At 42.2% G+C, this 21600-nt stretch overlaps 1 pseudogene; it reads right to left on the reverse strand.

Moving 5' to 3' along the window:
• LOC134206758 (netrin-B-like) overlaps positions 1-19637 on the reverse strand; it is a 41033-nt pseudogene extending 21396 nt beyond the window's left edge.
• Between the last annotated feature and the right edge of the window lie 1963 nt (positions 19638-21600).

Here is a 21600-nt window from a genome sequence, read left to right on the forward strand (position 1 = left end):
AGCCAGTTTTTGAATCTACACCCAACCGGCGGCTGTTAGATTTTCTAACAATTCTGTATAAGAATCTGACAAAACCTGTATAAGAGCTGGGCATATGCGAAAATGTTGGATTCTTATACAAGTATTGTATTGTTGGGTGTAACAATTCAGTATTTCCATAATAACTTTCGTTGCCAGCATCAAATCGTTTAGCAACAACGACGATATTTTCCCTTGTTAAATTTCCTATGTTGCTAACGTATGCATACATTTTTAGAGCTTTTTAGAGCAATGATAGGGAACGGTTTTTTACAAAAGTTACTGTTTTCATAGTAATTTTCATACAAGCTTCAAACTGCTTGTGCTCAGTCAAATTACATCCAAATTAGCTAAAAATTTAGGACGATTATTAAAATGGCAATTGCCATCGTTTAAGCATAGGGGAGCAAAAAAGTCAAAATTTGAATCACTCTAGTGTAACATATACCTTTCTCGACCACTCAGTGTTTGCTTTGTTGCTGAAACAGAAAGGCACTGCAGTTAGAATTCGTGAATAAGTATATTAGTGTTCTCACATTGAGCTGGGCGAAGTCTTCATTACTAATGTATTCTTAGAAACAAGTGGCTGGAAAAAAGGTTACGTTCTTTTTTGCATCGAAAAAGTCCATATAATCGAGGTATACCTGTACTAAGAGTGCAGGTTTGTTCGTGTTTTGTGTTGGCCGCAGATCGATCCCGCAGCAATGCATGATTAGAGGCGTTCATGTTACATAGAACAATCGCGGTCTCCGGGGTTGTTCTATGTGCGCGTGTTCGTATTTACAAGAAGTACGCAGAACGATCGCACGATCATCCGTAACAATGTGTTCTGCTTTGTGCGGCTGGTAAATAAATTAATTAGTGCGTGTCTGTATTTTGATTCAGGAGAATTCCTCTCTTAAGAATTTTTGAGAATTGTTCCTTTAAGAATTTTGGAGAACTGCTCTACCCACTCCAGATATTCTAGAAAATTGCTTCATTATAAATGCTGGTGACTGCCTTCTTCAAATCTAAGAAAATCCTCCCTCAGAAATTCTGCGAAATTCCTTTTCCATCAATTCTGGGAAACTTATTTAACAATAATACAGGGTTATTCTTTCTCTAGGAATTCTGAGAATTCTGAAAAATAGTTCATAAATTCTGGGAACTTGTTCTACAAAAACTGTGAAAATGCCTTCCTCATAACTTAGAAGGACCTTCAGGAATTTGGAGATGCCCCTACTTCGGGGCATAATACATTTCCCAAACATTATGGATGGGAAACTCCTGGAAAAAATTCCTTCATCAGTTCCTAAACATTCCTGTTAGATTTCCAGGTACCTATGTATTGATTCTCTCTTCCGTTCTTCTTTGTTGACGTTATATTCACAATTTGAAAATTGCCACATCACAATTTAGTGTTTATTTAATATTTCCACAGTTATTAACTGCGAGTTTTCTAAGTTGATTCATCATTTTTGCATTCCTGTGTTATTCGCAACACGACTAACAGGTCTGTCCATGACGATACAAGGACATGGGTCTGGTGCCTCAACATGCCTGTGGTCAACCTAGTAATTGCCAAATTGGTCTCTGCAATTCCACCGATATGGCAGAACGGTGGTGTCGTCTGTTGTAGGACAGAAACAGCACCACCTTGAGTGATAACTGCCGGGGTAGCAAGTGACCAGCATTGGGGGAGCCTCCTGTAAGGTAATCGTGTGAATCCTCTCGATCGAGTGTTGTAGCACATTTGGTAGTATTGTATTGTGCACTGAGGTACATGGGGAGTAGTAGTGGAGGCGTCGTGTACATGGACACACCTATTTGGATCACATAGCTCAATAGTCACACCCCGAAGTATTTCTTAGTTGTGGGCCAGGGGATGTGACTGGAGATGAATTAGTTTTAGTAGTGATCCCAAGCCCACACTACCTGGGTTACGTCTCAGCCAGTTGTCTGATTGACTTCGGAAGGCACAATTCAGGATTTTGCTAAAACTTTACTCCAGGACGAACCATTGAGCAAATTCAAGAAAAGTTCCTAGAGCAATAAGTGGAGAAAAACGTTAGGAAATTCCTGAAGAAATTTAAAAGGAATTCTTGAAGAAGTTCCTAGAGAAGAAGGTTTCTTCGGAATTCCTGGAACTATTCTTGGAGAAGTTCTCAAGATTTTCCGAATAAATGCTTTATAAAATATGAAAGAATTATCCGGGATATTCGAAATTCTACAGAATTTTTCCCCTTGCTGTTGAAAAAATAATTTTCAAAACTCTATTGTGGTGACAACAAATAAAAAGAGGTTCTTAAGCATATTGTTTTGCAATTTTATATATTAAACGTTATTTTGTTCTATTATTGTCAGGGGGGTTTTCTATAACTAATTATGCCCAAATTTGCCCTTTGCATATCGATCAATATTGTGGCCAAATTTCATAAAATTTGGTCAACAAAAACCCCCTTGACAATAATAGAACAAAACCTGCCAAAGCCGTCATTTCTCCTATATTGCGTCTTTATTAGATATATTATTGTTGGCTCACGGGTGAATTTGCGGGTAAAGTTTCGGACATCTATATAGCAAACCCGATTAATTTGATTGGGATTAGCTTTAAGCTGTAAATATTTAATCTTTAGTATTTTGTATAGTTCATTTTTCATCTTACTTACAGATTTTAGTCCACTTTTAGCTTAAATTCACCTGATTACCGTTATAGATTCTTGTACTTTTTCGTATCTAGATGTTTACAATTCATGTTAGTTATTTTACAATTCATTTGTCAATTTTTACTTACATAGGATAAGATAACTATAGATTTAAGCCCAAACGAATGTAGAAATAGTAAATTTAGGATAAGTTTTATAAACCACGTTTAGATTAAGATTTTACTGTTTTCTGTTTATCTGTTTTGCTATCGTACTTCTAACGAACTCACATTTTGCCAATGGTTTGACCATTCCGTTCTTCGGTATGAGTGCCAGCGCATTGTATACACACGGAAGGTAAGGACTATCGCCAACATTCCCCGACCCGTATTACCGGAGACTTGCTTCGATTGTACCATTTTCGGCGATATCCAGAAGTGGCAACTTCGATGCCGCTCTTTGCAATACTCCTCCACTTGTTTGCACATCAGCAGCACGAACCCTACCGTCCTTTCCAGCGTACGTTCGGAGTACCTCACCCATTTCGTATTCCGTTTTCAACGATGATTACAAGATCTCCAGATTGTAGTGGCTTCACATCGTTGAACCACTTTGTACGTCGACAAATAGTCGGCAGATACTCTTGTATCCACCGTGCCCAGAATCTGTCTAAAGTCTGTTGAACATGTCCCCAATTTGTTCGTAGAGCGATTGCTGTACAGGTAGGTGCTTTCGGTGGTTGAACAACTCCGCTTGAACTTAACATCAAGAAGTGATTGGGCGTTAAAGCTTCGTCATTCTCAGCTGCTACAGGCATATAGGTCAGTGGTCTTGAGTTGACCATCGATTCAACCTCGACCAGTATCGTATAAAATGTTTCCTCATTAGGGTTTTTGGAAGTAGACAGTGTATTCAGGCCGATCTTGACGGACCGAATCAAACGTTCCCACGAACCTCCCATATGGGGCGCCGCAGGTGGGTTGAATCGCCACGCAGTTTGTCGGTTAGTGAAGGTACTTGACAGAGTTTTGTTGATTTTTTGTAGCTCTTGCCTCAATTCTTTACTAGCGCCTTGAAAGTTAGTACCTTGATCACTGTAAATCTCCTGCGGAGCACCTCTTCTAGCAATGAATCGTCTCACTGCCAATATGCAAGAGTCGGTTGAGAGAGTACTAGCTACTTCAAGATGTACGGCGCGGATGGTTTGGCATACGAAAAAGACTACCCATCTCTTAACATTGCTCCTCCCGATACGAATAAAATATGGGCCACAATAGTCAACTCCAACAAACGTAAATGGTCTAACGTACGCTGCTAGGCGACATTCATGAAGCGGAGCCATTCTAGGGGTGAAAGCAGAAGATTTGTGCACGGTACACCATATACAGCTCTTTGCAACCACGCGAACAACATTTCTGAGGCTCGAAATGTGATACTTCTGCCTGACCTCATTGACCACAGTCTCATTATTACCGTGCCCGTACCGTCGATGGTACCAGTCGATAATTAGATTGGTAACGTAGTGATTTTTCAGAAGAATCACTGGAAACCGTGTATCAAATGGTACAAAGCGTGCTGCTCCAATACGCCCATCCAGTAGTACGCCAGCATCATCCATCTTTGGTGATAATTTGCGAAGAGGGCTAGTGTTGTCAAGTCGCGCTGCTTCATTCGAATGGTGTTGCTTTTGCCTGTGGATTTGAACTACCTCATCCGGGTACGCTTCCGATTGCATCCAACGAAATAGCACGATCTCAGCTTTCTGAAGCTCACTTCGCGTTAAATGTGCACATTCTTTAGTTGACCCAATGGACGTCTTTTTTTTTTGCATGCTTCGAGCAAAGCCGGACTACGTATGCTACTGTTCGCTGGAGTCTTTCCCATTTCGAGAAACGCTTGTATTCGATGAACGACTTGGAAGATTTGCGATGATGTGCATTCACTATACAAAGTTCTTCGGTAGAATCCGATTTCGGTAACAAATAAATTGCAAGGCCACTGTGATTCTTCTTCGTACAGGAATCCTGGACCCACAAACCATCGTGAATCCTGTTTGAAGCGTGGATCTGCGTCCCACTTTGTCGCTTCGTCAGTGACGTTACGCTTACCGGGATCCTTTCGCCATTCTTCAATTTTCGTTTCACTTAGAATTTCAAAAACTCTGACCGCTACAAATTGTCGATACTTTCGTTGATCCGACTCAATCCAGGATAAAACTGTGCTCTAATCACTCCAGATTTAACGACAAAGAATTGGTAGGGTGTGACTTTCTTGTACAGCTTTTACAAGACGGCTTCCTAGTACCGCTGCCTGGAGTTCCAACCTCGAGACTGAAAGTGGATTCAAAGGTGCTACTTTGGACTTTGTCGATACCAAGGTACAACGAATCACACCTTGATCTATGATCCGGAAGTATGCTATAAAGAAAAAAGGCCACCAAGCTTGCGTCTACAAACACATGCAACTCTTTATCTAGGCTGGGTAAACCGTATCCCGGGAAGTAACACCGTGGTATCTTAACTTTTCCCATCTCACGGATTGCCCGGATCCATTGACACCAATTCTTATAGATGTTGTCCGGAATCTCTTGATCCCAATCCACTTTGCTTCGCCAGACATCTTGTATCAAACACTTGCCATGAATTACGTAAGCAGCCATCAGCCCCAAGGGATCAATTATGCTCATGACAACACGGAGAACTTCTCGTTTTGCCGGGATCTTATTTCCGTTGAGTAAGAGTTCAATATCTGCTCTCAAGCATAGCGAGAATATGAATTCATCTGTGTCAGGTTGCCACTGCATCCCGAGGACCCTCTCAACGCCCGTTGATTTATCCACCACAAATTTTTTGCTTTCGTTCATAGAACTTCCGCCAACCCGTTCAACAACTCTCACAGAATTCGATAGCCAATTTCGAAGTTCGAACCCAGCTCTGGCGTGGACTTCTTTCACTTCTACAGCAATACGTATGGCTTCCTCTTCTGTATCTCTACTATCAAGATAATCGTCAACGTAATGATTGTTTGTTATAGCGTCTACTGCTTCTGGAAAATGGGTTCTCCACTCTTCTGCATTTCTATTTTTTATATACTGCGCCGAACATGGCGAGCATGTTGACCCGAAGGTTGCAACATTAATCACGTATACATCAATTGGTTTCACAGGATCGTCGTGCCAGACAAAACATTGAGATTGTTGATCCTCAGGGTTTATGAGGATTTGAAAAAACATTTCCCTGATGTCACCAACCACAGCGACCTGACGTTGGCGGAATCGATATAGAACTGACTGAAGTGATGTAAGGAGGTCCGGACCTGTGAGCAGCATCGAATTGGAAGACACCCCTTCAACCTTCGCTGCTGCATCCCACACCATACGGATTTTCCCCGGTTTATTCGGGTTCAGCACTAATGCAAGAGGAAGAAACCAGGTTCTCCGCGGATCAAAGGTGTCCAGCTCATCCTGCGTAACCTTGCGTATGTAGCCCTTTGCTTCCAAATCGTTGATATGCTTTATTACCTTGTCGTACAATATTGAGTCCCCTATTAGCTTGCGATCGAGACATTTTAACCGGCGCTCCGCCATCGGACGGCTCACGGGAAACTCGATGTTATCGTACCGCCACAGTAACCCCGTCGAGAATCTTCCAGAAGTCATTCGATGCGTCGTTTTCTCCATTATTTCACGCGCTCGTCGGTCGTCATCAGCCTCGAACACCGGTGCAAGTTTAACCCCAGTACTTTCAATGGAGAAGAAATTCTCAACCAGAGAGTGTAGGTCAGAATCACTAGGTACAGCACAGACGTGTAAAAGACGATGTTCCGGTGGATTATTCAGGCCTTCTGCGTTTCCGTAGATTGTCCAATTCCCTAACTTTGTTTTCGTTGCAACCGGCTCACGGGGTTTACCCATTCGTCTTTCAAAGTTACCATCAAGTCAGTGTTATTCAGCCCAATCAAAATACGTGGAACTTTTCCACCATAGCTTTCCACCGGCAATCCTCGAAGATATGGGAATTTCTGCGCTAGATCTTCGTAGCATAACGCTTGTGGTGGTAACCCCAGACTTTCCACCGTTCGTACTTCATCCAACGTATTGCGTTTTTCCCCAGTAGTGCTAGAGATATCCAGCTGTATTATTTTAGAATCATATTCAGTGCGTTTTACGTTATTTGTCCACTGCAAACATAACGATTCTACCTCACCATCGATTCGAAGTTGATCTGCAATAGCTTGCTCCATCAGGGTATATGAAGAACCATCATCTAAGAAAGCAAGCACATCGATTGTTGTGTCTCTGCCGTATAAACGAACCGGAATAATTCTAAACAGCGTTGTCCGTGACCCTTGACGATGTATGTTTATTTTGGCAGTAACTTGCGGCAGGCTGCCGTTGGTCGAAGACAGGTCTGGATTCTCTGAATGCAACAGACTGTGATGCTTCAACTCGCACCCATTCAATCCACAGACTGGTGCCTTGCATGGCCACTTAGCATGTGCTGTCAAACATCGTCTGCATAATTGTAGCTGCTGCACCAACTTCCAACGTTCATCGATGCTACTTCTCTGGAACTTGAAGCACTCCCTGACTTTATGGCCCGGCTTTTCACATACTGGACACGGCTTGGACTGGAGTGTTCCCTTTTCTACGGAGATGCTATCATTCTGCTGTTCGCAATTTGCGTGATGCCCCTTTGCCTTCTCACCATCATCGTGTGCATTCAGAAACCCTTTTTCCTTTAGTTTCGGCTTTTCCAACTTCGATTCATAATCACTATAATATGTAACATTACTTGCAGCGGAGACGATGGAGGACATGAAAGCCCCGAACGTTCGTAGATCCACTTCGGAAGCTTGTTGTTGGTAGAGAGCCCAGCTCAGTTTCACATTTGCTGGAAGCTTGCCCACCATTTCTTGCAGTAGTATTGGGTTTGAAAGGTGGTTGTCCATACCAAGGATTGGAGATAGCCGCACAAATTTTGCACTACAAGTCCAAAGCTGATGATAGCTTCCAATTTATCGGCCCTTGGCGCAGGTACAGCCCGCACTTTGTTGAGAAGACTATTCACGACCAGCTCTGGTCGACCATATAATGTGTAAGGTCCTCAGTATTTGAGGGACAGAGGAAGGATGCAAGAGTTGGTAACCGACCGCGTTAAGAGCATTTCCTTTCAAACAGCGTTAGAAGTCGCATGAGGTTTTCTGCGTCAGTATAACCACACATCTGGGTAGAGTTAGTGTAGCTACTAAAGAAGAGTGGCCAATCCAACGGATTTCCATCGAAAACGGGAAGGTCTTTCGATACAACATGCCGGGCTGCAAGTTGCTGAGCGCTCGGACCACTCGCAGGAACAATGGAAGGAATACTCTGCGATGCCGACGCACTTGGAATTGGATTAGGATAACTAGGGATACTTGTTATAGGAGCATTAGTCACCGCCAGTGGGTGGTTTAAACTATTGTCTGTACTTGTCTTACAAGGGATAGTTGCGGGAGTCGAGTTCATAAGAGGATTCCCGAAGCGCGGGGGATCTATCGGATTTGACGAAAACGTAACTACAGGCTGTCGTGACCTACCTCCGGATGGCACCCTTTCAAATATCACAGGATCAGAAAGTGATGCAGTTTGGAGATTCCTTAGTGACTGATGTTTGCTCGTTGCTCGGAGGTTGTCCAGCTGACATTGCAGATCCCTTATTTGGTTCTCTAAACTCACTTCACTAGTCTCTACCGCTGACTTTGAAGCATACACGCCTGGTGGACCACCTTGCTTCGTTGCTGGTGGAGAAATTAATTCAGCTTCTGTTAACGTTTGCTCGGGAACAGCAACCGATTGCGAAGCAGCAGCACATTTGGGGCTTGGATGAATTCCTACCGGCGAAGGCATTGAGCTTTCGTGACTGATATGCTACTGGTAACCATACTCTGTGCAGTGGTACATTTCGGGATCGTTCCAGTGCGCGACTTGGCGATCATCGGGACATATGCATTCCCGCTGTCTTCCAACGTGGCTGCTTTCCTCTGGTTTTCCAACCACCGATGCACCGTGCTACTAGTGCTTCGACTACTACGTAGACTTTTCAAACTCACATTATCTCTAATTTCATCCGCAGTCCGCAAAATGTTGTACTTCTCTCTAATGAATTCCCTTTCACGATGCCATTTCTCCTGATTTGCCTTCCGCTTTAGCTCCAATTCCTCATGCATTGCTCGATCACGTACCAACTTCTCGTGTTCTTCGACCTCATGAATCAACTGATCTTGTACTCGTTTTTCCTCCTCTATGCGTAGCAATTCTAACTCGACCATCTCATGAATGCCATCCGTGGTTGATGATTTCCCAGTGTGCGTAGAAGTTCTAGACGTACGTGGTAAGCATCGTACGTATTTGAAACTACGATCCTTCACGGAATCATCCACGCCCACGCAAGTAAAGTGATACCACACATCACATAAATCGCACTGCACCATCATACGATCTGCAACATCAGGCCGATCACAAGCAGGACAGTTGAATTCTTGAGTGGATTCTTCTTCAGTAAGCATTCGCACAGAGCAGCTAGCACGATAACGGACACTCGACATGGTTTTTTATCAATGGGCTCTCACAGTGATTGTTGCTATGGCAGCTAACAGAAATTGTCCGATAACCTTAAACAGGTTGATAAAATCTCTTAAAGATTTGTTGGCTCACGGGTGAATTTGCGGGTAAAGTTTCGGACATCTATATAGCAAACCCGATTAATTTGATTGGGATTAGCTTTAAGCTGTAAATATTTAATCTTTAGTATTTTGTATAGTTCATTTTTCATCTTACTTACAGATTTTAGTCCACTTTTAGCTTAAATTCACCTGATTACCGTTATAGATTCTTGTACTTTTTCGTATCTAGATGTTTACAATTCATGTTATAGGATAAGATAACTATAGATTTAAGCCCAAACGAATGTAGAAATAGTAAATTTAGGATAAGTTTTATAAACCACGTTTAGATTAAGATTTTACTGTTTTCTGTTTATCTGTTTTGCTATCGTACTTCTAACGAACTCACATTTTGCCAATGGTTTGACCATTCCGTTCTTCGGTATGAGTGCCAGCGCATTGTATACACACGGAAGGTAAGGACTATCGCCAACAATTATCCTTTGATAATATTTATAATAATCATTCGCACGTTATTTTGCATTGAATCGATAGACCAAATATGATTTAGATTAGATTTCAATCCGTTTATCTTTTTTATTTCTGTCCGTGTAGTTTGTTTTAATTATAATTGAAATAAAGTAACGCAAATCTGGCACAATTGACGTAATATTTCTGAAGCAGAGTCCAAAAGTTTTCTATTCAGCTTGTGGAAAAGATACACAGTCCATTTTTAAAGATGTTTTGAAACCAAGCTTCTTTAGACACGGTGCTTATCCTCTTCATAGTAGGTCGTTTTACTAGGTCATTCATTGGTCACATGTACATATGCATAGTCATATATAAGTCACTATCGATTTTTGGTGGCGTTGAAGAAGAAACCAACTATGTTTAGTGGCGGTATTTTTTCAGTACTACCAGACGGTACTTCTGATTATCGTAGTGTAGTGGTAAACAAAAGGGTCGCTGTAGGATACGTGGCCCATTGGATAAATATCCAATTGCAAGATTTACAAATTTGATGCGTTTCTGTGGATTGTGAGAATAGGACATTGTCTTGCAATGAATATTTTGGATGGCAACATGATAGTTTTATGTTCCAGAATATATTGCTTAAGAGTGATACTTAAAACAAAATCTTGAATTTCAAATTGACCTGCTTGTAATATGAACAAATTCAAACTACATGCAGCTTCTGGATAATCAATCAATAGAAAAGATCTCAAAATCCTACATTGCAGTGCTCATTTTGGCACGGAGATGACATTCGCTGATGTTGTCTTATCATGACACTGCCTTTTTCGTTTTTTTTTTAACTTCTAGGTTCCGACTCTTCAAATTGATTGATGAATCCACAAACTTGTACTCCATCGCACCCTCACAAACTTGCATACGAAAACTGCGGGAATATACACCAACGCTGTCGACCGAATTCTGGCATTTCGAACAATCTCTCAAATCCTTCCAGAAGAACGCTTTACGGAACGGCACGTGAGTTATCACGACCAAATGCTACGTGATGTGCTTCTCCTTCGTCAGCACCAAAAAGCCGCCAACCAAAAACGGTTGGAGTTCACTTCACACGATACCAAGGTGACGAACGGTGGGGATCTGCACCGAATAGTAGTAAGCCAGGGATTTAGAGCCTCACAAACATTGAACGGACGGACGAGAGGCATGATAGATGGATTGGCAAAAACGGGGCAATTAATTACTCACTTTCTTTGGTACTTTCACTTGCATCTGGGTCGTACTGATAGGAGTCCGGTGCGGTGTTCTGAGCCTGGTGGTTCACCATCGTCACCCGTGGAATCTCTGTTGACGGAAAACAGGGGAGAAAGGGAAAGCAATTATGATGCGAATCATGAATTTTGCAAAATCATTTCACGGAACCCCTCCGTCAGCACCGAAGCGGTGGTCTCCATCGGCAACAGCCTCATCGGTTCACTGATAAGGTCAGCGAACTCGTATAGAAACGGGGCGGGCACGGTGGAATGTTGTGACGTGGTGCTGATATGACGGCATCGAGGAATATATATCTACCGTAACGACCATACTTACTGATGCACGGTGCGATATGGGATCGGCTTTGTTGGTAGCCCCGGGCGCATCGGTTACAGGTTAGACCCGTCACGCCTTCCTTGCAAGTGCACTGACCGGAAGTGTGGTTGCAGTTCTTCCCTGACGATCCAATCGGGTGGCAATCACAAGCTGAAAAAGGAGAAAATATTATATGATTAGATTTTTGTGAACTAAATATGATTTTAATAATTTTGTACTTCTACAAGATTTAAACCAAAGCTGATTTAAAGGAAATGCTTTTGGCAACCTCAGACAATTCAGTTTTTTCGGAAATGAAATTGCAATGGAAAAAAATTAATGACTATAAATTCTGGAACTAAACTGCCAGTGATTATTCTTCTGTTTTCAACGCTAAATTGCCAATCAATATAGAATGCCTAGCAAAACTGCTGCGAGGATATTTAAAACAGATATCCCAGTACCAGTCGATCGATAGTTGTCGCTCATGTTGTTCAATTTGTGGTGAATTGTCATTTGGAATCAAGTTTTCCTGATTAGAAAAATGAAACATTCGTAACAGGCTGATCAACGCCGAATCCATCGATTGTGGTCATCATCATCTTGGAAAAGAAGGAATGGATCAGATGAGGAAGCTTCCAAACGACGGAAATCGCAATCTCAGCCAGTTCGAATTGAATGTATCTAGTTAACAATCAATTTTATTGAGGAAATGCTTATCAGAAATACCAACAACTTTGAATGGTTTGATTGAAGAAAAAAACAGGCTTGAAAAAATCTGTGCATTGTGGTCAAACAGTGTAGTTTAATTGTGGTATTAAGAAGGACCAACATATATTGTCGAAGGATCAAGGATAATCAGTATGTTTACTTTACTTTAGCTCTACTGATAATTAAAATATTTCACTTTTTACACCTTTCAACCTGCATACCGGATGCCGTTGCCAAAGAGCATTAAATGCAACAGTTTCCGACTGTTGCATTTATCCCGCAAATGTTTAAGGAACAGCCCCTCTTCCGCCCTGCACGGAAGTGCTCCAATTTCCTCTAATTAAAACAGTTTCCATCATCCTCGTCCATTTTCACGTCGCAAGGGAAATAACTAATGAAGCGGACGTGCCACTAAGTCCCGCTGTGAAAAATAGCGGTGGAACACGAAACGACATGAAAGCGTGGCCGTGACTTGCCGCGTCACATTTGTGTAATTTAAAGCTCTCATTAGTGTCCGTGTGACTACGAGCGCAAAGTATCGCAGACGTGGGCGTTCCTTCCTGCGTCCACGCAGTCCGGCAAACGAAACCAGGTGGGGCATTTATTCCGGTGCAGAGGACCACCCTCGTGAATCGCACCTAGTACGCGTTCTTGACATCTACCTTTACATGGTGTGACAAAGTTACTGAAGCAGGTGGGGCGTGTAGAATAACAAGAAAACCAAGTGGATTTTGCCATTCATGCACCCCGCCCGACCTAGGACTTGACTGTGCCGGATGAACTGAAGTTGCGATTTCTGGTGGCTAGGTGTAATAGTGTTATGCAAACCACAACGGCGGAATCACAAACCAGACCGATCTGAAAGGGAAGGAATTAACAAGGAGTTAGAACAAACAGCGAAGCACTTGTCGTGTTGCTGATATACACAAACTGCTCATGTATGTTTTCAGTAGATAAGAAATTTGGAATGGTAATTAATGCATTCGGTGCAAACTTTTATCCCACATGTTGTTACATTAGCATTAGTTCTGTATTATTTAAAACTTGAAGATTATTATGGGTATTTGTTTCTGTATTTAACAAAAGTTACCTAGTGTATGCAATTTTGTTATAATTGTATCCCTTTTTAACTGGGATCATTTCTACCTGGCAGTTGGATTCCATGTCCCATTACTGCTTCGGAGAACTGCTTTTTTACATTGAAACTCCGCAAACCGAAAGCCATGTTAACGCAAACGCCGCAATCCGTAAGCACTAGTTGCCACTTCACCATCAGCCGTGGAGTCGCGAAAAGTGGAGACACATCGTCTGGAATGTGTTTGAAAAGGCTACTTGACAAAGCGATTTAATTAGTGAGCAAGACTGCGGGCTTCAATGTTTTGCGGTTATATAAATTCTGGCTTTATTAAAATGGTTCTGCAGTCCAGTGACATTGAAATGATTAGTGAAAACAGTTAGCTCTGTAAAGGAACATCACACCAATTGAAAGTATAATCGCACGTCGGCATAATGCAGACAGAAATTATGAAATTATGCTTTAAAGTTTTAGAAAGATTTTCATAATGCTTTAAAACGGAGAAGGAAACATAATAAATTATAAGAGATACTTATTAATTTAATTTGGTAACTCCTATACGGATAACACTGAATCAGTTTTAATCATCTTCTGAATACTGTATAATCATCGCCTTAAAGCTCCCCAATACCTAAGCGATTACATCGCCCCGACAGCGACAACTATTCGCCGGGATTCTAACTATAGAGTCACTGCAGGCAATATTCCATTTACGCTTCTGTACCAACGGCGACAGATTCGCAGTCACCAAGCGATAGAATCGCGTCGCGTGTGTATGGGGGAACCTTTATTACATACATTACGTACATTTGCGGTGCGAACGTCCTTGTGTCCTCGATCAAATGAAAGAATTTGGTGGGACATAGCAGCTACAGTACACACCGTTGATCTTGGCTATCGTGACACCTTCAGCGGAGGAGTGTACTACCTCTTGGACCGGGTACCGTCCCGTCGTGCAAATAGCCGTCATCATAGACCCGCCCGTCACCCAATTACCGTTATCGACATGGACGTTGTACGGGTCGGACAGGAGGGTGAAATTGATTCTCTATTCCGATACTGACTGCCACAACAGCTGTTGGGCAGGTGCACAGTGGTTAAGATTCAGCTGAGTTACTCACACGGCTTCTTCACGGTTGGGACACGAAGGTCCACCCATAACTTGGTTACAGGCTTGCTTTTTGCTGGAGCAGATGAGGCATTTTAGAGCCTTATCGCATTTCTGACCTACCTCACCACAACGACGAAACCTGGAGGTACTTCCTGATGAATTTCTGAAGGAACTTCTGTGGGGGATTCCTGGATAAATTTCCGAAGGAATTTCTGGAGAAACTTCCGGAGGAATTCCTGGAGGAACTTCAGGAGGAATTTCTGAAGAAACTTCCGCACGAATTCCTGGAAAAACTTCAGCGCGAATTCCTGGAAGAATTTCCGTAGGATTTTCTGAAGCAACTTCCGGAGGAATTCCTAGAGAAACTTCCGGAGGGATTCCTGTAGAAATTTTCACAAGAAGTTTTGGAGGAGCTTCCGGAGGAATTCCTGGAGGAACATCCGGGAGAATTCCTGGAGGAAATTCCGGAAGAATTCCTGAAGAAAATTCTTTAGGAATTCCTGGAAAAAATTCTTGATTCATCCCTGGAGAAATTTCCGGAGAACATCTTCAAAGAACTTCCACAGGAATTCTTGGAGGAACTTCCGCAGGAATTTCTGGAGGAATTCCTGGAGAAACTCTGGCAGGGACTTCCGGAGGAATTCTTAGAGGAATCTGCGCAGGAATTCCTGGGGAAACTTCCGCAGGAATTCCTGGAGGAACTTTCGCAGGAATTCCTGGAGGAACTTTCGCAGGAATTCATGGAGGAACTTCCACAGGAATTCCTGGAGGAACTTTCGCAGTAATTCCTAGAGGAACTTCCGCAGGAATTCTTTTAGGTGCTCGAGGAATTTCCGCTGGAATTCCTGGAGGAAATTCTGGAGCTATTCTTGGAAGCGCTTCCAGAGGAATTCCTGGATTAACTTCCGGAGCAATTTCTGGAGGAACTTCCGGAGAAATTCCTGGATGAGCTTCCGGAGGAACTCCTGGAGGAACTTTCGGAGGAATTCCTGGAGAAATTTCCACTGGAATTCCTGGAGCAACATTTGCAGGAATTCCAGGAGGAATTTTCGCAGGAATTTCTGGATGAATTTCCGCAGAAATTCCAGGAGGAACTTCCGCAGGACTTCCTAGAGGAACTTTCGCAAGAGTTCCTGGAGGAACTTACGCAGGAGTTCCTGGAGGAACTTCCGCAGGAATTCCTGGAGGAACTTCCGGAAAAATTTCTGGAGGAACTTCCGCAGGAATTCGTTTAGATACTGGAGGAACTTCCGCTTGAATTCCTGGATGAAAATCTGGAGCATTTTGTGGAGGAATTTCCGAAGGTATTCTTGGAGGCACTTCTAGAGGAATTCCTGGAGGAACTTCCGGAGTAATTTCTGGAGGAATTCCTGGAGGAACTTTTGAGGAGTTACTGGAGGAACTTTCGGAGTATTCCTGGGGGAACTTTCGTAAAAATTCGATTAGAACTTTTCGTAGGAACTCCTGGAAGAACTTCCACAGAAATTCTTGGGGAGACTTTCGGAAGAATTCCAGAACAAGCTTCCGGAAAAAATACTGGAGGGTCTTCTGAGGAAATAGCAGGAATAAATTGTGAAGGAATAGCTGGAGGATCCTCCGGAGGAATTACAGGGTAAAATTCCTAAAAAAATTCGTGGAGGTATCTCCAAAAGGAATGTCTGGAGGAGTTTCTAGATGAACTTCCGGAGGAATGGCTGGAGGAACTTGGGAGAACTTCCAAAGCAATACCAGGAGGAACTTTCCCGCCAATCAGCAGCTGGTTTTCCTCCACGCCACGGCTTGGTGTGACTACGGTGCAATGAGGGGGGGCTTTCTTCCCGCCAATTAGTGGTTGACACTTCTTCCCGTAACGACTTGGTAATGGCATGCAATAATTCCTGCAATAATTCCTAGAGGAACTTCCGCAGGAATTCCTTTAGGTACTGGAGGAACTTCCGCTGGAATTCCTGGAGGAAATTCCGGAGCTATTCCTGGAGGCGCTTCCAGAGGAATTTCTGGATTTACTTCCGGAGCAATTTCTGGAGGAACTTCCGGAGTAATTCCTGGAGGAGCTTCCGGAGGAATTCCTGGAGCAACATTCGCAGGAATCCCTGGAGGAATTTTCGCAAAAATTCCTGGAGGAACTTCCGCAGAAATTCCAGGAAGAACTTACGCAGGAGTTCCTGGAGGAACTTCCGCAGGAATTCCTGGAGGAACTTCCGGAGAAATTTCTGGAGGAACTTCCGCAGGAATTCCTTTAAATACTGGAGGAACTTCCGCTTGAATTCCTGGATGAAATTCTGGAGCAATTAGTGGAGGGATTTCCGAAGGTATTCTTGCAGGCACTTCTAGAGGAATTCCTGGAGGAACTTCCGGAGCAATTTCTGGAGGAATTTCTGGAGGATCTTTTGAGGAGTTACTGGAGGAACTTTCGGAGTATTCCTGGGGGAACTTTCGCAAAAATTCTTGGGGAGACTTTCGGAAGAATTCCAGAACAAGCTTCCGGTAAAAATACTGGAGGGTCTTCTGAGGAAATTGCTGGAATAAATTGTGAAGGAATAGCTGGAGGATACTCCGGAAGAATTACAGGATAAAATTCCTAAAAAAAATCGTGGAGGTATCTCCAAAAGGAATGTCTGGAGGAGTTTCTAGATGAACTTCCGAAGGAATGGCGAGAGGAACTTGGGAGAACTTCCAAAGCAATACCAGGAGGAACTTCTGGGGGAATTCATGGTTAATCTTCCGAAGATATTCCAGAAGGAAGTTTCGAAGGAATTGCTGGAGGAAATTATGAAGCAATTTTCAGATGAACTTTCGGAGGAATAGCTTGAGGAACTTTCTGATGAATTTCTGGGGGAACTTCCGAGGGAATTGCTGGACGAACTTCTGATAGAATTCCTTGACTAACTTCCGGAAGAACCCCCGGGGGAACTTTCGGAAGAATTCCTGGAGGAACTTTCGGAGACATTCCTGGAAGAACTTTCGGAGGAATATCTGGAGGAATTCCTGAAGAAAACTTCCGAACAAATTCGGCCCCCCTTCATTTGTTGATCACCAACAGCGGGACACCGCCACGCCGCCGCCGATAAAATATAATGCATACATAATAATGAAACATATATTAAACAAATTGTTTAAAATATATTCAGATACCGGTAATTTGAACGGTATTTCATTTAACGGGGGGTGGAATATTTGAAATTTGATAATTTTTATTTAGAAAAAATTGCAAATTTGAGGTATTAGTATTTGTGGATACAATAAAATGCGTTTCAAATAAATATAATTTGAAGTTACTGCTAAATGTATTTTCGAGCATAAAAAATCCGAATACCCCTTACCCCGCTGCCGAAAGCGGGATTCATCCTGACCTGTTTTTACGTCATTTTTCCCAGTTACACCAAAAATATTACGTCGAAAATTAATAACATTGCTATAATTTGAAAACGCTATAATTTGATAAACGTCACTCAGATGTAATAAAGCATTATATTCGACGGTGATGATGTGCATCAAATATGATGTGATATTACGTTTTATTTTTTACTGTGTACTTGGGGCGCATGCGAAGCACGACGCTGCGTTAGTCAATGGTGGTTCGTCTAGCACGTTCAAAAAGAACGGGTTTGAGTCATGGATTGACGAAACGTTTGTCAGTCCTGGTCTGGCACCAGACTTGAACTGGAGGGTGGATGAGGGTTACACCCATATAGTGATCACAGGTTGAGCGCGAGGAAGAGAAGGAAAGGTTTGCCCATGCCAAGGTAAGTGTCGCAGCGGGTGGCAACCGCAGTCGCCACCTCGAAACATGTCAGAAGAGTGAGCACATAGGTGTGAGTACGGACTGCACATGCCGAGGTAGGAGTCGTAGCGTAGAACTGTTGGTACCTATCGCTATCGACACATGGCATGGCATCGAGGTATGGCAGAGGAAAGTAGAGTGAGCATTCAAGTCAGCCAAGTCAAGTCATGTTCGAGGAGAGCACCCAAGTCAAGTTCGCATGGTATGTTAGAAGTGAGAACCTAAGTAAGTCCCACATTGTGTGTCAGAGTTTGTATCAGGAGTAGTGGCAGGATGTGCTAGAGTGAGCACCCAAAAAATCTGAAATTGGTGTGCTAGAGCGTGAATCAGGTGGCAGGGTGAGCATTCAAGTAGGACTCATATGGTGCGTATGAGCGAGTGTCAGGATGTATTAGAAAGAGCACCCAAGTAAGCCTCATAGGGATGAGTGCCTGTCTGAGCGTGAATGAGCGAGTACAGTAAGCACAGCCTATCCCCCAGAAGAAATGCTCCAATATTCACGGTGGTTTCTGTATTTTTAGTTCAAACTACATATAAAACTTTATTCATCACCACCAAAAATGTGTGGAAAAATGATCCCCGATAGAACATTTCATAAGTACAACGTGAAAAAGGAAAGCCTATGCTATCGTATACTGGGTGGGTGTTTTAGAGATATTGTTGACAAAGTCACCGTAATTATTAACGGTATAAAATCTATATAAAACCAGAAATCTGTACATACGTTTTTATAATGAAAACATCCGAATCACGAGACATTTTTGCGACTGTGTAACTTTAATTCTATTTCTGTGTTGCTCAAGGAAAGGCCCGTTTTGTGTGCAGCAAACACATATCTGCAAACATGCAGATTATTACCAAAAGCGGCAAATCAATCAAATGGATTTCACTACAGTCTGTCTAAGCTAAGAATATTTTTTTTTAATCTGCCAATGCAGTAATTTAAAGTTCCTAAACAAAAGTTATTCGTTTAAATAATCAACAATGTATGAAATATTGCTTGGATTGTCAAACTTACACTTTGTGGTGAAGCAACATGTGTTTAAATTCTTACAACCCAACCCATTGAGGTACTATATACAGAAAATTAATAACAAAACATATTCTAGACGTAACATATTGACACTTATAATACTTATAATTCAGGACCGAATTATAACAGTTCAACTCGATATATTACAATAATACTTACGTTTGCATGCCTTCTTGTGCGTGATTGATTTCGTGGGATCCTTGTAGAATCCCTCTCGGCAGTAGTGGCAATGTCGACCGGTTGTATCGTGCCGGCAATCGATGCACACTCCTCCCGACACCCGTCCGGACAGCTTGTAGAGGTCCAAATTGAAGCGACACTTCGAGCATGGCCATTACAGTCGCAGGCTGCAGAGAAAACAACATGGAACGAGACGAAAGAATCGAAAAAATGCTTGGAATTAATTGCTTATTTATTGGTTTGGCAGCCTAAAAAGGCTGCGGTTGGTTGGTTTTTGCTCCATCCATCGTCACCGCTGGGGGAAACCTTTTAAGGTGATTGATTTTGTGGTAATTGCACGTGATAAAATTACAGCTCTCCAGAGAGCCCTTCTTGCCAGCCAGCGTTGAAGGAATAGTATGGCATTGTCGTGTCTGCTTCATGGCATGGCTTTCACGGCGAAGGTCGCTTTGAGAGAGATATCAGCAATTTGTCGCTGCACCAGCTTGGGGGCCGACGACGGGATCCGTGCATGAATCCCAAAGAAGCCAAACATGACCACGTAGGCAAAACGGCACCGATCAAGATTGAAGCAACAGACAACGACTCGTCGTCCGTCGCCCGATTGGGGATTGTGGGAAGCAACCAAGCAAGGCAGTCGAGGATGATCCCAAAGAAGGAAACTGGTTTCGGAAGAATGTTTTCCTGAGGTGAAATTTTCTCATGCATACACAGATAGAAAAATCCACTGAAATTTAAGCTAAAAATCATGCACATAAATGGAACACTATTATAAGCGTAATTCCAGACGAGATATAGCCTAAATGTATACAATATTTGACGCAAATCGTCAATATTGCATACGAGTTGTAAGCAATCTTGTTAGGAAGAGGACCATTTCAGCGAAGAATAGCGTAAATTTCCGCATGTCAAGTCTTACGCGCTGTTTATTTTTCATTATTTTTTTCTGTGTACGTCTTTCTGGTTTTTCTGTACGCATTCCGTTTTGCACACAATGGGCATGTTTGGAGACTCATTGTTCTAAGTGATTTTCGATTGTAAAATATGCGTTCATGTTTCAATTGACCCGAAAATGTTGGAGTGACCCATTGTAAGCCAGCAACTGAGCGTCCGTCAACCAACCGACGACCGTTGCATGGCCAGTGCACATAGAGCCGGACCGCAGTAGTATCCGATGAAGTCACTGCTTAAAAGGTAAAAATTTATTGATATTAATTCGATACCCAACTTTAGTCGTACCATCACGATTTATTGCAATTTTGTTGGGTTGACAGTTTTTTTTTCTTTCATCAAGTTGTTGAGTTTATCTTACATGCGGTTCACCTCCACGCTGATAGGGTAACCAGGTAAAACAAAGGTCTTTTTTTTAATCATGACTTCGTTTGGCATTTCAGTGGAACAATGCTCAACATATCACGAAACATAAAGCGCAATAGGCGTTCATATGCTGTGGATAAGACTTAAAGTGATAGCTGGAATGCATGACAAATTAAATTCCAAATGTTGACTCATTTCAAAGTAGCACGGGCAGCATCTACCGAATAGCTGCATGTTCCATCTAAATTGTAGTGTAGATTCTGACAATACACCAAATCTCATTAAAGCAAGTTTTCAGTTTCAGAAACACATTATGTTTCATTTCGGTTTCACTGACGTCGTGTCGAAATCCGCTTTCCAACGGACTTCCTAAAGATGGGTTGTTGCATATCAGAACAAGTAAGTTGCACAAATAGTGCATTGCTGTTGTCGCAATGATTTTGGTCTGTTGCAAAACACTTTGTGGTCAGGTGAACAGCATTTAATTTTTAATAGACCCCTCCATGTTCCAAGTACATAATGAAGTTAAAAATAACTTTGTTGCTTATGCAGCGCACTTGTAGGCTGTATCTCCAAATAGAATTGGTGGTGTGATGGTTATAGTACAAGATTGTAAATTTCAAGGTTCATGATATTTGCTGCGGACAGCGGATTCTAATACAGCTCTGCCTAAAAGCTTTTCAAAATCTGTATTGAATTTAGGCATATACAATTGCGGAAAGGTTTTATACAACCATCCCGAGCAGGAGAAATTACCTCAATAATACCTCATTCTGTTATTGATACCATACTCTGTTATGAACTAGCCTTGCATAAGAGGTAAAATACTAAAAAATAATACCAAAAATTAATATGCGAAATATTTTAGACATAACAGATATATTTTTAACATAACATTAAAATACCAAACGCATCACAAATTATTACTCGTTTGGTATTGAAATTCCTAAGCATGGTATGCCTAAAGTATTTTGCATATAAATTTTTGGTATTTGGTAAATTACTGAAATCCACCCTCACGGCCCAGGACATATCCAGTTAAGTCCCATCTAACAGAAGCAAGCAGTA

The sequence above is a fragment of the Armigeres subalbatus genome, chromosome 1 (genome assembly GCF_024139115.2).
Source record: "Armigeres subalbatus isolate Guangzhou_Male chromosome 1, GZ_Asu_2, whole genome shotgun sequence".
Lineage (NCBI taxonomy): Eukaryota > Metazoa > Arthropoda > Insecta > Diptera > Culicidae > Armigeres > Armigeres subalbatus.